Source organism: Gymnodraco acuticeps, unplaced genomic scaffold, assembly GCF_902827175.1.
Source record: "Gymnodraco acuticeps unplaced genomic scaffold, fGymAcu1.1, whole genome shotgun sequence".
NCBI classification, from domain to species: Eukaryota; Metazoa; Chordata; class Actinopteri; order Perciformes; family Bathydraconidae; genus Gymnodraco; species Gymnodraco acuticeps.
The window spans coordinates 4,029,714-4,044,099 of NW_022990673.1; the positions used below are offsets into that span (position 1 = coordinate 4,029,714).

At 41.0% G+C, this 14,386-nt stretch overlaps 1 protein-coding gene across 26 annotated transcripts in view; it reads right to left on the minus strand.

Annotated features, from left to right (window-relative positions):
• The window catches only part of adgrl2a (adhesion G protein-coupled receptor L2a), a 245,846-nt gene that overhangs the window by 84,169 nt on the left and 147,291 nt on the right, over positions 1–14,386 (minus strand). For 23 of the 26 annotated variants that reach the window (XM_034229901.1, XM_034229902.1, XM_034229900.1 and 20 more), the window contains exon 1: positions 12,462–13,251. The exons of 1 other annotated variant lie outside the window; for it this stretch is intronic. The gene's annotated coding sequence lies outside the window, so the exon portion shown is untranslated. Of the gene's footprint in view, positions 1–6,605; positions 6,789–8,035; positions 8,055–12,461; positions 13,252–14,386 lie in introns of those variants that run through there. 2 more of the 26 variants (XM_034229876.1, XM_034229874.1) reach the window with 2 other exon arrangements.

Sequence of the window (14,386 nt, forward strand, 5' to 3'; positions counted from 1 at the left end):
TAATGCTTAAAATGCACAAGCTTGGAAAACAGTGGTTGTTGCTTCTAAAGTGGTGTATATTTTGATTTTTGAAGGGGGCTAATTCCTTGAGATTAGAGGCATTGTGCATAATGTGGCCAACCTTGGCTCAGTGTCTAATTGAGGCTTTTAACCTTTCTGTGGCTCGGAGGAAGGACAAACAAAGCCAAAATAAGGGACACAATCTCAGTCCTCACTAAAATAGAAAACAGCACAAGGACCTTACCCTTACAGCAGAAGCAACCCTACACAAATGATTTCCGCAGTAGAGTGGATCTGTAGCCTACTTCACCGTAGCACATTTCTACCCATGCGCTGTCGTATCTATTTTCAATCTAGCAGATAGCTTGAATGCCTTTGTGAGACAGGGGAAGCGGCGTATGTCAACTTAAAACAAGGTATACTAGCACTGTGTCTCGTTCAGGAAACTCAGACAAAAGAAGTGGGTGTAGTCCTTTCGTGAATGCAATCACTTGTCAGCCCTAAATCTTCAATCATTACTGCCGTGACAGGTAATGGTGCTTGTTCAACCTGATGACGGCATATTGGCAATGGTTTTAGTGTTTTTCAAAGACAGAGAAAATGTCTAAAAGGCATTTAACCGCTGCTCAGAGAATGAAGGCTTTACACGCTAGGCTGCACAATAACATGAAACTTGTTCTCAATGAAAAGTGATTTTAAAAAAGAAAGAAAGAAGAAAGCCAAGCATAATACTACATTCATACACAGCTACATTACAAAATAGTGTCATTTGAGCTGCCTTGAATTTTCATGGCTACATCATTAGACTTTCCCGTAGAGTTTCGGTGTCACTACTCTTTGCCCTCTCCCCACTTTCAGCTGTGAAAGAGAGAGGACAGTTTTGGGGCTGAGCCTTCTCCATAGTGTTCATTAGCATAACATCAGAACAGTGTGGGGGACTGTGATGCAAACTAACCCAGATTGGCTCATTCCAACCCCCTCTTTTAATAACTAAGGTGCCACTGGATCTCACTGTACAATAGAACAGACTCTTTGGGACTGAGAGAGAGAGAACATTTCCTAAAATAAGTCTTAACTTCAATTTCGATGTCAGATATGTCATCAATCAAACACTTGGCTTACATTCAATAGATGAGAGCGAAAGCTGCTTTAGTTTAGCTTTGCACAAACATAAGCATATGGCTTGCCACAGGAGAAATATGATCAAAATGGTAGGTTACAAAATATAATTATGTGTCATAGTCAAAATATCTATTTTTAAAAATATGCCTGCTTCCAACTGACCATGATTCAGGCTTGACATAATTGAAAAAAAATATGGAAATGGGTCTGTGGCTTATGTTATCGTCCCCTGCCACCCACAGTGGGACAGCAGATACAGCAATCACTGCTTCTGCACCTTGTGTATGTTTAATATGTGTTTGCTCTTTTGTGATAACAAAAGGTGGGGGAAAACAAACAGGGTTTTCTTTTTTTCCCTCTCTTTCTCTGAATAGCTGGACCAAAGTCAGGGAATCTAAAGACACAAGGAGAGCGAGCAGACGGATACAGGAGACTGTCAAGCAGACTGCGATAAAACATTCACTAGGAAATTATCTCCCTGTCATAAGGCCCTCCTGTTTTGAATACCAAAGGGATTCAAATTCCCAAACAAACTCTGAAAGGTTGACCAATTTCGTGCTCTGCCAAACGATAGCGCATTGCAGTACGGGTCGTACCTTTGAACCGTCGCACTGGAGGTAGTATGAAGCAGAGATTTAATCTCTGTATCTCTGCATAGGTAATCCACTGAAGTGTAATTGCTACCGCTCTAAATTACACAAAATAATGACAGGAGAAGAAGGCTCACTATGAATATGAAGTGAGTGTGATAACAAAGTCCCATGTTGGAAGAGAAGGCAATACTTGGACAAGGGCTCTTGCTGGGAAGGGACATTCTCCTCTGAACAACAAGCGTCTCTGTCACTATGCTGCATTCAAAGCCGCGTCGATAAAAGGAGAACCTCATGTCCAAAGAGTTTTACAAAATATTAACATTGTCTTGTTATACAAAGACACTTTGATTCATACATAGTCAGAGTTAAAGCTTTTGCCGTCCTTTTTGAAAAGCAAACGTGAAAAATAAGAAAATGTGTGTTAAGACTGTGCTTTATAATACAAAGTAAACATTTTATATTTTAGGCTCAAAATGTGTGAAAAAGTGGATGTACAATTCTCAATACGGGGAGCAACCAATGTGTTTTTCAAATACAATGGTATAAATCGGTCAAAATTAATTATTTACTGGGTTAAAAATGAAGAAATCAGCTTTAAAAGCAAAAAATAAGCCTTCCGTTAGTCACATTTTCACATTCAAGATAACTTTAACTAAAATGTGACTCAACAAAAAAAAGACATGAATAACAACCATAGGTTAAACGAAGTGATTCACTGTAACTTCAAAGGAGATATTCTTATCTTATAAATATTCAGCTCTGTCCTGTGAATATTTCCTATCTCTGTCATCGTTCTATGTTTTATACACGGTAATACCCTCAGCGTCAATTAGCACTTTCTTTTGGGGCGATCACTGCATGCTCCAGTTGGAAGAATCGTGTTAGGAAAGCTTCATTACACATTTCTGTCCTGGCACAAAATGTTTGACTTCTGTTAAAGTTTAAATACCAACTCTGCAGCAGAGAGGATCCTGTGGCAGAGAATACAGAATATCGCTCCAGAGTAAAGTCTTCACACTCTTCCCTCAGCTACACTGCTTCCATTATGCACAGAAGCCTACGAGCCTATTCAGGTGAGAGAATAAAAGATCTCTTTTTTGGGCCGTCTCAGTAATGCGAGTAGGCGTTGCGGTGTATGCAACATTCACCATCCCTGGCTGATTGTTAGACTCAGTTTCTGCTAGCTACATTTCAACAGCACCATTTACAGTGCATCGGTTCCTAGGGTTCATCATCGGCAGATCTTTTAGAGCCAATATCTCATGTACTACCTCTCCTTTATAGATGGACGTTTTCAGGCAAGACATGGCAAACTTTTTGTATCCTTTAGGCAGGTCTCGGCCTCTTCGAGCTGCAGCTCCTCGTCTACCTCCGGGCCTGCTGGACCTATTTCTGATGGTAATGGCTGCCGGAGCCGCTTCCTGTCCGCTCACTTCAGACTCTGTGTAATCAGCCGATGAGTGACGGAAATGCAACTAGGTCCACTCTTTACAAAGACAAAAAACCCTCCCTATTTGACTGTCCTCTGTACGCTGTTTTTTTTCCCTATTTCCATGAACTACTAGAGAAGAGCACTTAACACATTGGTTCAGCTGCTGATGCTGAAGCTAAAAATGAAACGTGTTGCCGGGCTCAGATGCAGTACTTGAGAATTTATGCAGCTTGCTCAGAGCTTCCTGTCCTGTCATCTAGAGCTGCTCAATTAAATCGTATTTTAATCGCAATTACGGCTTGCAACGATTACAAAAATGACCTAATCGAAATAAAACGATAATCTTTTACTTTTTCAGTTGAATTATACTTAAAGTTCAGGGTAATCAACTGTTAAAAACATACTGTTCACTTTTTTTCTCCAATAAATTGAAGTTTTCAAAGTAAATGGATAATCGTTTTTTAATAATCGTGATATCAATTATCGACCCAAATAATCGAGATTATGATTTTTGCCATAATCGAGCAGCCCACTGTCATCACTTAACCCAGCTACAATGGGACTATTTGTTGTTTTTTACGAGAGCGTAAACAGGTATATTGCAGATGAAGTTTAAAATGTCATATCTGTGTGCCGAGTTTGGCTTTTCGATGTTTAATTTGTTAGACGATGTGGGCCTAAGTGTCATCCTTCTCCACATAATGAAGGTTCTTCAAAAACTAATTTCTGTTTTTATAGACTGTTTTTATGCAGTTGCAGTCAGCTACATAAAACAGTCTGTTAAACCTGAAACCTGACTTTATTTTAAAGCAGTACGAGTAAAGAACCTCGTTTTATTGCTCATTAAAAGGGTCACTACGCAACGTGGCCGATCACACATAATTATTTAAAAAATAGTTTGACAAACAATGAAGTGATACATTATTTGCTATCCTAAGAAAACTATGTATTGCAACATTTGGGGATATTTACTTTTCCAGATACACAGTTTTCTTTATTGTATTGGGGAAAAAAATCCCTTTTCTCCAGCTAAATAAAACATGAAAAAAGCCAACATTGTGGAGTTACCTGGTCTTCAAAGGAAAGTTACTAAATAAAGAATATCTTTGAAATTCAAACTATTACTGTCATGAAATAAAGGTGACCAGCAAGTCAAGACTAAAAATAATGACCTTCCTATAAGACTGATTTGCTGGAATCTATAATTAAGTTTATACTCAACGGGATTGTCATTTTGTGGCTAATTTCATTTTTTCTTCCTTCTTCACATCAATGTGTTAAACCAGGTGTGAAGTAGAAGCTGCAGTTCTAACACTCGTCTTAATTATTAAAACCAGTTCCTGGAGACTGAGTAGCTGAATAAGACAAACAGGTCGGTCTAATGGATAAAGCAGTCAGGGTATGTGTGATTTATGGCAGAATTCACACCAGGAGAGCCGCCTCACACCTCATTTAGAAGGAGGCATGATGAATTACTAAGGCAGCCTGTATATGCTATTTTTCCTGTTCAAATGCCAAAAAGATCAAATCTTACAGACACACTGAGGTGTCAATATTCAGCATTCCAATCTTCATTATAAATACATGAATAATTACACACACACACACACACACACACACACACACACACACACACACACACACACACACACACACACACACACACACACACACACACACACACACACACACACACACACACACACACACACACACACACACACACACACACACACACACACACACACACACACACACACACACACACAACCTGAACTTATCTGCAGTATTTAAGATGTTTATTACTAACCGCCCCAGCAGTGGAGGAGGAGTTGGATCCAAAAGGCAGCAGTGAATGCCAGGCCTGGCACAGCTGTACAAGCAAAGCTGTAAAGAGAGTCACCGGCCACTGTCGCTCAATCTTCCCTTGTGTTAATCCCACACTTATCTGCATTCACGTCAGCCCTACTCCTCATGTCCTTGCATTGCTTTTCACACTCCTAAGTTCAATTTGGCAGGAGAGTGGACATGTTGCATCACTTCTGTTTGCTGAAAAATCCTCTCGGCATTGTTCCCCTCCTCTAATCTTTTTCTGAGATGAGCATGATGATCTAATAATCATTTATTTCTGCAATATATTTCACTCCTCTTGTTTTTCTTCTTTCAGGTATTTACTGGAACCAATCAAATGTATGCAAAAATAGAGGTTTAATCATGCTAATACTAAACTTTAGCTGTGTGACTTATCAGCAGTGTAGCACATATGAGTATATATGAGATTTAAAATCCTTTAATGCTCCTGAATCTCTTCTTAGCTGATCAGATCATGTTCTCAATGGCCTCGATACACAAGCAGGGCTGTGTGTGTACAGAAGAGTCAGCTCCATTTATCTCTATTCATCATTTATAAAATTAGGGAGAGACAATTCGCCGTCATATCAAACCTGACTCTTTCTGTAGCTCGACAAATTCACTGAAGAATGAACACTCAAGTGGCGGTCAGTTTTACTAAGCCAGCGCTCTTAAATCCATCGCTTCATAGACAATATTTTTATACCCAAGCTCCAACTAAGCCAAATCCCGGCCCTTAGGGCAGACATTTTACTTTAACATCTCTTTTCGGGACTGACATTTTGTCCCTTGTGTTTTCCCAAGAAGCTTCTCTCCAGTTGACCCAAGCAGAGACCATTGCCTCTGGCTTGTCACGGAGAGGAGAGTGATATGGTTCTATGGGAAACAGAGAGGGGATCTCTGTACTGAGACAGCAGCAGGTGCAGCTGTGACAGTTGCCATGTTGTTGCTAGCCCCTCACTGTAGTCAAGATGAGGTTCACAGATGTAGCCACTCAGTGCAGTGGTTTATTGGCTGCCTGAAACAATGTATCTCTGTCAAGAACAACTCCTCCTAAGGCCATTTCAGTCTAAGAGTGCTCTGTATGAAATAAGGCGTAGAGAAACCTCATTCTGAGACACAAGGTCAATTCTGCTCCACAGCAACACAATCAAAGCGCCCCTTGCTCGGCCAAAAAACAAAACAAATTCTAACCTGGATAAATTATGCTCAAATATGTTGGTTAGAGCCATATTCTCATGTAAAAAGGTTTGTCTTACAATTTTTAATTTTTTTTATAAATCGTCAAATTAAAAATAATTGCGCGTAAATTCTACAAAAATTTAAATGTGCTGAATAATTTCAATAATACATATTTATCACACATTTTGTTAATAATTATTGCAACAACATCTGCCTCTGTTTCCTGATCAATTATTACCAAGCCTCACGTGCGCGCATGCTTCTTAAGTCAACCAAGTACCACCCAATGCTGCACTCTGCCCCCAGGTGCCTCTCGCAAGACATGCATTCCAATCATGCGACACGTTCAAAATATCCCGCCTACACAAAATGAATGGCATCCTATTTATTTATTTATCTATTGATTTTGCAGAGAGAAAGCAAACCTGATTTCTTTCTTCCATTGAGACCCTCCATGTAGTCCGCGCAGTCAAATCCAAGGTGGTGTAGTGGAGATCTAAGATAATATGACTATTGTTTTCCTGTAAAGCACCCAGTCTCTGCTTGTTCAATTACTGGAAGGAGCCTCAACGAGGGCGGTTAAATCATTTGCAGAGACATTATCTACGCACAGAGAGAAAGACAGAGAGGGGGGGTGACGGGGAGGGAGGGATAGAGTGAGTGAGTGGGAGAGAGAGAGAGAGAGCAGACATAGGGGCCAAACTTAAGTCTGTAGAGGAAACAGAAACATTTTTTGTGGACCACACATGGAGGGTAGAGCGAGGATAAAAGCAGCAGGAATCATGATTCTCTGCAGGAAATTAATAGACTAATACAGCTCTCTCTGTTTCAATGCCAAAAACCACATAATAAGATACAATTGTTTTCATTACAGGTGATGATGGATATCTATGCAGATTATGAAAATGTACAGAATTTATGAGCGAGCAACCACAAAGTGCATTCTTCCCCACATATGTCTCCTACAAACAAACCCAACACACAAGCGCTCATCTGTCAGCGTGAGCAATCATTAAGAGATAATTTGATTGTTTTTTCAACCTCGGCTGTGTTTGATGTCTCTGGCATGGTAGCAATTGAACAGACAATTATTTTGTTGATTAGCTTAGTTTTTAGCAAGTTACCATGCCTGTGATATTCCTCTGAAACTCCCAGGCCAGACGCTCAACTCCATCTGACTTGGCAACTACTTTGCAAGAACAAAGCTTCCACACTTCCCAACTAAATCGAGTACAATAAAATATCATTTTCCAAAGCCTCAGACTTTCAAACCAACCGCATGACCAAATAAGCATATATAATAAAGTATGTGGCGATGCAAATAGTTCAAAAAGTGAGCATAAACATTAGATGTATATAACTCTGGCAGGATATCAGATGCAAAGTAACCAGTAAACAGTGCATTTATTTGCATGTTGCTTATTTATTTATTTACAGTTTGACTTTACTGTTTGGTGTTTTTGATCATTAAAAAATCAATGTTGCTTTGAAAACTACATTCATATACGGACCTGAATATAAATGAGCAGTTACTGTAGCTTTCTGAATCAAAGCGCTCAGTATTTTAATATGCACAAACGTAAGAAGAACTAGCGAATCACAACGCACTCGCGGTTCCAATGTCACCCATTGGAAGACATACTATTGGTGGATTAAAAAATGGATGTAATTTAGTTGGTTGTTGCTACTTCCTTCTTTTGCACTCAGTATTCTGAAAGAGTGCCGTAGCCCGCTTGATGGCCATATAGTAAGCAACTCAACACAGGTACGTACATCAATGTATAGACTATAGTTCCATTTACACACTGCCATTTGAACAAAATACAATTATACTGCAATGTTGAAAACGGCTTACCATGTTTGCACCTCACTGGAACAATTTCTGAATATACTGAAGAACATCCACAGCCCAACATGAAATTATCTTTGAAAAAAAAAAAGCCACGAGGAGTAAAGCCTATCTTACTTGCATTCAGTCCCAATTGTCAAGGACAGCAGCAGCCTGTGTAGAGGAAATATATTGCTCTGGTGTGTTTACCCTCCCCATCCCTAAATAACAGCCCTGTCTTGTTGGAAAAGGGGCTTTTAAGTGTGGAAGTGCTTCGCTCTCCTATAATCCAGCCGAGACATCACTCCTTCCCCTGGCAGACGTCCGCAGATCCCCCCTCTCTCCCAGCCAGGCCTTGCTCTCGGCTGCTATAGCAGAGCCGCAATAACTGCTGTTTGCTTAGAGACTTGCCTTCTAGGTTCTCACTGTCACACAGAAATTGAATATTTTTCCAAATAGGGTTGCAGCTGCGCACAGATAAGGAAAAGTCCTGTTCACATAGCACAAAGAATAAGACGGGGTCATTGTGTATGCATGTACGTGAGTGTGTACGTGTGTGTGTGTGTGTGTGTGTGTGTGTGTGTGTGTGTGTGTGTGTGTGTGTGTGTGTGTGTGTGTGTGTGTGTGTGAGTGTGTACGTGTGTGTGTGTCATATTTATTGTTCAATTTAGTTTTAAAAATAATGAATGAAAAAAATTAAAGGAGAGCAAAAACGATCATGAAGAAAACATGTAATAATCATATTTTTTTTTATGTTTCAATGATTACAAATCAGTTTAAAAATTATCCAACTGACAAATACACATTTTAGCAGATTCTATTTTTAATGTGTAAGATAAATATGTTTTTTTGCACAACACCTTATTGAAATATGTATTGGGAGCGCCCTAAACACTGCCAAGAACACACAGCATATCTTATGATAAACTCAGGTGGTGTTTTCAACACGAAGCAAGATACAGAGTTACGACCAGGCCAATAGGCTACACCCAATTGTTGTATGACCAGTGGACCGTTTTTACGACAGTTTTGCACTTTGCACGTCCTTTTCTTCTAAACACTTCTCAGAGAAGCATAAAATGAGTGACGCACAAAAAAAAGAAGAGATGTCAGATAGGCTCAGGGACGCTGCCACTTAACCAGCACAGAGAGCAGTGAGAGCTATCGGCTCATATCCCTGTTGTTCTTGTCACCAGAGTTTGAATTGACCCTTACGTTACGCTGCCTATGTCCTTGCTGTGTAATGTTCTGCTACGAAATTATTTAGGCAAGCAGAAAGTTTCACCTGCCATTTCAGGGGCATCAAATCCCCCGCCGCACCAGAGGCCTTTGGCAAGTGGAAACAAATGTTTCACAAAATGGCAGGGAGGGAAACACACTGGCGCACAGTTTTACTGATTGCCAATCGTAAAATAAAATCAGTCATGAAAGGGGAGGTTTTTGGCCCACCAAAGGCCTGCCCGTTATATCAAATTTGCCATAGCTTTCTTTTACTGCCTTGTTTTTTCCCTTTAATGGCGAGCAGTTATCCGCACAGTATGACTCCATGTAGGTGGTTTAGCAACAGAATAGATTGCATCTGAAAACACAAACCCACAATTTACACGCCAAATAAGAAATTAGATGTAAATCTAAATGATTTAACTCCATGCAATCCTCTACTTCTGACGCATTCACAACCTCCATCATTTGCTTGATTTTGCTAGGGAGCAGCCAGGGTGATGTTCACCATGAATAAAGGCACGACACAAACAATCCACTCTGCAACAGTGCCACCTTTAAATCAGTCATATTGACAATCGCTGCTCAGACAAAGACAACAGCAAGGAATCCACGCTGGAGAGAGAGAGAGTGCGACACTAAAACAAAGTGAGCAAATGTGGCCAACAGTCACTGTGCGCGCATTCTTACTGAATTATTTCAGTAACAAATGACCTTAATAAAGCCAGAGTGGAAGTGCCTGGCTTGTTATAATTTCAAAATACGAAAGTTGTGTTATGATCTGTCAAATATTTGTAGATTGCACAAAACCTCAGCTGCTGATCTGAGGGTGGGGGATATAGCAGCGAGAAATTAAACACGCAATGTCACACATTTTCAGATGTGATCATAGTTACTCACCCAATCACACTGACTGAGCCTTTAGAGAGCTGTGTACTGCGAGAGTGTCTAATAAAGAGTTGAGAATACAGTGAAATGTATCACTTTGTCTCTCCCAGACCCATATAGAAGTGTGCTGGGCTCTATTGATCTACGAGTAAAGAGGAGCAATCTGGTGCTCTGGCAGATCAAGAGCAGCTGCAGTTCTTTGAAACCGGACGCACTACAACTGAAACGAGGCTATAGACTGAAAAAGGTAGTCTCTCTCACATGGGACTCATAATGGCATGCTCGAGCTGAAGAAATCAAACACCAAGACATCCGAGCAGATAGTTTCCTTCTTTATTCCGCTATCTATTTGTGTTCGTTTTCCAATGAGCACCTGTTTTTTAAAGGCGCTGACAAAGAAATACGATTGCTACTATAGTAATTATGAAAAATGTTTTCAAAGATGTTATGTTATTTTTTATTCAAACGGTTTTTCAACCCCCCACTATTTACTGTTTGTGAGTCACCATACAATTACCCTGTTGTGTGAACGCTTTGACATATTCTCTCACACCAACGCACAAACATACAAGCGAGATTATGTTATAGATGTCATACGGACGTACTTACAAGAAAGGGGGGAGATACACAAGTCTTTCAGTTTTACCATCTCACACTCATTCTCAAGCCTTTCAGGCTCAGTCAAAAACCCGTCCTTCTATTGTGTAAGGGCTCTGACCACTTTGATATGCTAATGTATTCCTTCCAAACAGCTGGAATTTGCACTTGCATTAATTTAAACATTCTTTTTTGCACACACATGAAAACAGAGTTCCCAATGAAGAGGCTTGAAAAGGAGGTTCAGCTCCTGGAGACTGATTAAAGTGTGTATTAGCTTATTTCTGACACATTCCTGAAAACTCAACACAAATAGCCTTTGTATTTAGCTGTAATGCATGGAGAGACAGATAAAGACACTTCATCCTCCAACCACTGTTATTTTGCTTTGTATCTTCTAAAGAAAATACTCGAAGGTTGTGCCTATTCAATCAGGACTTTAAATGCTAATTTGAATTACAATTACATTTAAAAAAGCTCATCAAATATCACATTTTAGTGTAAGTGTAAATTCCTCTGGTGAACACCTATGATGAATGTGTTGTACAAGGATATTAGAGACCAAACAGAGACGTGAGACACATTCATGGACTCTAATCCAGGCAGGAATTCGTAGCTCGCTCTGTCTTAAAATCAAACATACAACAAAAAAATGAGCATGTGAAGACTGGGACTACATTTTTCGCAATCCGCTGATCGATCTCTGTGTATTGCTGCTGAGCTCCGGGCTGCCATGCACCAGCGGCTGTCCGCGCTGTGTTTCCCGGGCCAGAGGAGCCTCACACACCGCATGTGCGCTCCTGCCGCCCGGACTACTCTTTAACACATGGTTGACAAGACGCGTTCGGAATCGGTGGGCCTAAATGATACATGTGCAGTAAAAGGATCTAATTTTACCGCAACTCTGCGACGGCTTGATTCGAGTTAAGTCAAACATACACATATTACGCATTTGTGACACGTTCTCATTTTTGTGATTGACTTCTATAACATATACGCTTGTTGCATCACGAGTTCTCTGTTTGGCAAAACAAAAGTAATTATAACATTGCTAGGCGAGCCTTGACTGGTTTTCTTTCTTTGGACAAATAGCTCGGTCCCAATTATAATGGATTAGCCTGTGAATGATCTCTAAAATCACACCGACATCGCTTCTAAGGTCAAAGCTTCCAGCATAAATCCCTACGCAGACCAACAAGACCATCAGTGGATTCAAAAAAAGCCTCGGTGACCAGCACCACCAACAACTACACTTCAACTCTGACACAGACCAATAGATCTGATACAGACCAATTAAATGGTGCTTTACATGTTCTGGGTCACACAAATGCGCAGCTCTCCACTTTTTAATAATAGTTTCTATTCAGCCAAACTCAGCGGCCGAACATATCAATCCACATCTGGTTATGTTTGATTAACCATTTTTCAATATCACGTTAGCTCTTGGACCATTTAAATTACTACAACAGACAGAGGTGTCCAGTTTTGAAGCTGTGTCCATTGATCAAACCAACTGAGTTTCAACCTAATAAAAAATGACACTTTTTTTTTTTTTTTTTACTTTTTAAAAGTAGTCCTAGTTAAAACACACTGCGAGACTTGCATGGTATCCAGAGAGGCCTATTATTTAAATGAGTGCTGGAAACAAATGCGAGACGTAAGAAAAGTTGTTACACACGCCACCAACAACTTGATGGCCGTGTCCAATTGAGTGTCGATGAGAGTAAGGTGCAAACGAAGAACTTACCTTTCTTGAAAAAGCAGCGACGCCAAACACGCTGAAATGAAGTCAGAAGGGATGTGAAAAGTAAAAATGTCAGATAGTGGAAAGACAGTCTGATGGGAACTCCTCTGCAGCGAAGAGACTGAGTCTGCAGCTCTGATGCATGCTCTCCTTATCTGGGACAGAGGCTGGCAGGTCCCCTTCTCAGCCCGTACATCCCCCTGCTCCGGACACACACTTCCATGGCCAGAAAGGTGCGCTTCAGTCCTGACTCATCCGCGCCTCTGAGCGGCTCGGCTATTCTCGGTTGTCTCGTGCCTCCCGAAGCGGCGACAACAGACAAGAAGCAGAGCTCGGGGACCCACTAGGTGAAAAAAAGAGTGGCTGAGAGGGACAGTGTGGGGCTTTCAGTGTCTGTTGGGGGGGGAAACACCGCTCTCCGCTACTTTAACCGCCGACGCTGCTCTCTTGCTCTCCTCTCAGTGTAGACAAGTTTAAGCGGTTCGCCTGTGGAAGAGATCCCGCTCACAGTGTTCACTTGGTGGAAGCGGCGCGGAGCGGGCTTCCAGTAAACAACGCCAGTGCAGAGCAGGCTGCCGTCTGCAGAGCAGTCTGAGCGGAGGACTCCACCAAAACCTGACATGGAATCCACATCCGCACTGACTCGGAGTCTAGTTCTGAGCAAGGAGACTAATCACATCGATTTATTATCATGCCCGATAGAATTCAGTTCAGGTATTTTTCTTAAACTCAAGAGAATATTTAGCCACGTCATACAGAGAGGTTATCAATAACTTCCTCTATTTGCTCCCTTTTTCTGCTTAGAAATGCATCACTGCTTCCCTTTTGGGCATGAGAGGCCCATGCTCTGTCACGGCCCATTCAACCAATGACAGAGGACTTATTCTACTGTAATACTTCAAAAGCAACATGGAAGTACAGGGAGAGTTTTTTCGCCCCCCCCACCCCCCCCCCCCCCCCCCCCCTGCTCACTTCAACTGGCCCCACAGGATAACACACTGGCCCGGGCAGCGGTGGTCAAGCTGCTGCTGGTGCATGGAGCCAATTGTGTGTGTGTAGTGCCAAGCAGTTTTTCTAACCAAGTCTCTCCTCAATTGTGGGTGTGTTTTTTTTTCTCCCTGCACTTTCCTTCTACATGATTCATGATAGCATTCGGCAGTCAAGCGGATTTTTGTCAGGCTGCTGTGGCTTTGACCCTTTGACTCATTACTGTAGCTGCATGTTACGTTGGTGGTCCACCATTCATATTCACTTTACAATGCAGGTGATTACAATTCAGTCCGTGCAATATAAGTATGGGATTCACATGTTTATTAAAACACTCAAAACTCAAATATTCTTCTCAAAGTAAGAAAATCCAAATTTCAAGCAGCTGCTGTTTTTGAAAGAAATATTTTCATTAGGGCCTCTATCTTTAAATCAGAATATCTAGACATAAACATGCAGTTTTCTTTTTGCATTTGCGGAAGACTCAGGGCATGTTATGATCTGGCTGAGGAATTCTGTCCAGAAACATTATCAGGCAGGACGTGGGTACACACCTGGCTTCAATAAAATCTGTCTTTCACCCACAATGTAGAAATGTGAAGTTGAGTCATGCTTGCCAGGTGAAGGTGAACGCAGCAGAGGGGCAGATTTATGTTTTCATAAGCATAATTTTACATAATAATATAGCCATCTCTTTTGCGGGACAGAAAAAGAGAAAACAGATGTAATAAAACGTGGAGAAAATGTTTATTTATAAGCCCAGACTAAAAACACATGTGGTGTATATGGCTGCAGTGTTGAACAGCTTAAACAGCCATTTTGCATGAAGTCATTTGAATCTGCTTCCTCAGATTGTCAACAGAGGGCATTAGACTTGTGTTGCTGTTCTCTGAATGAACATAAATTATTGAACTGTAAAATTCACAGTCAGATTCAATATA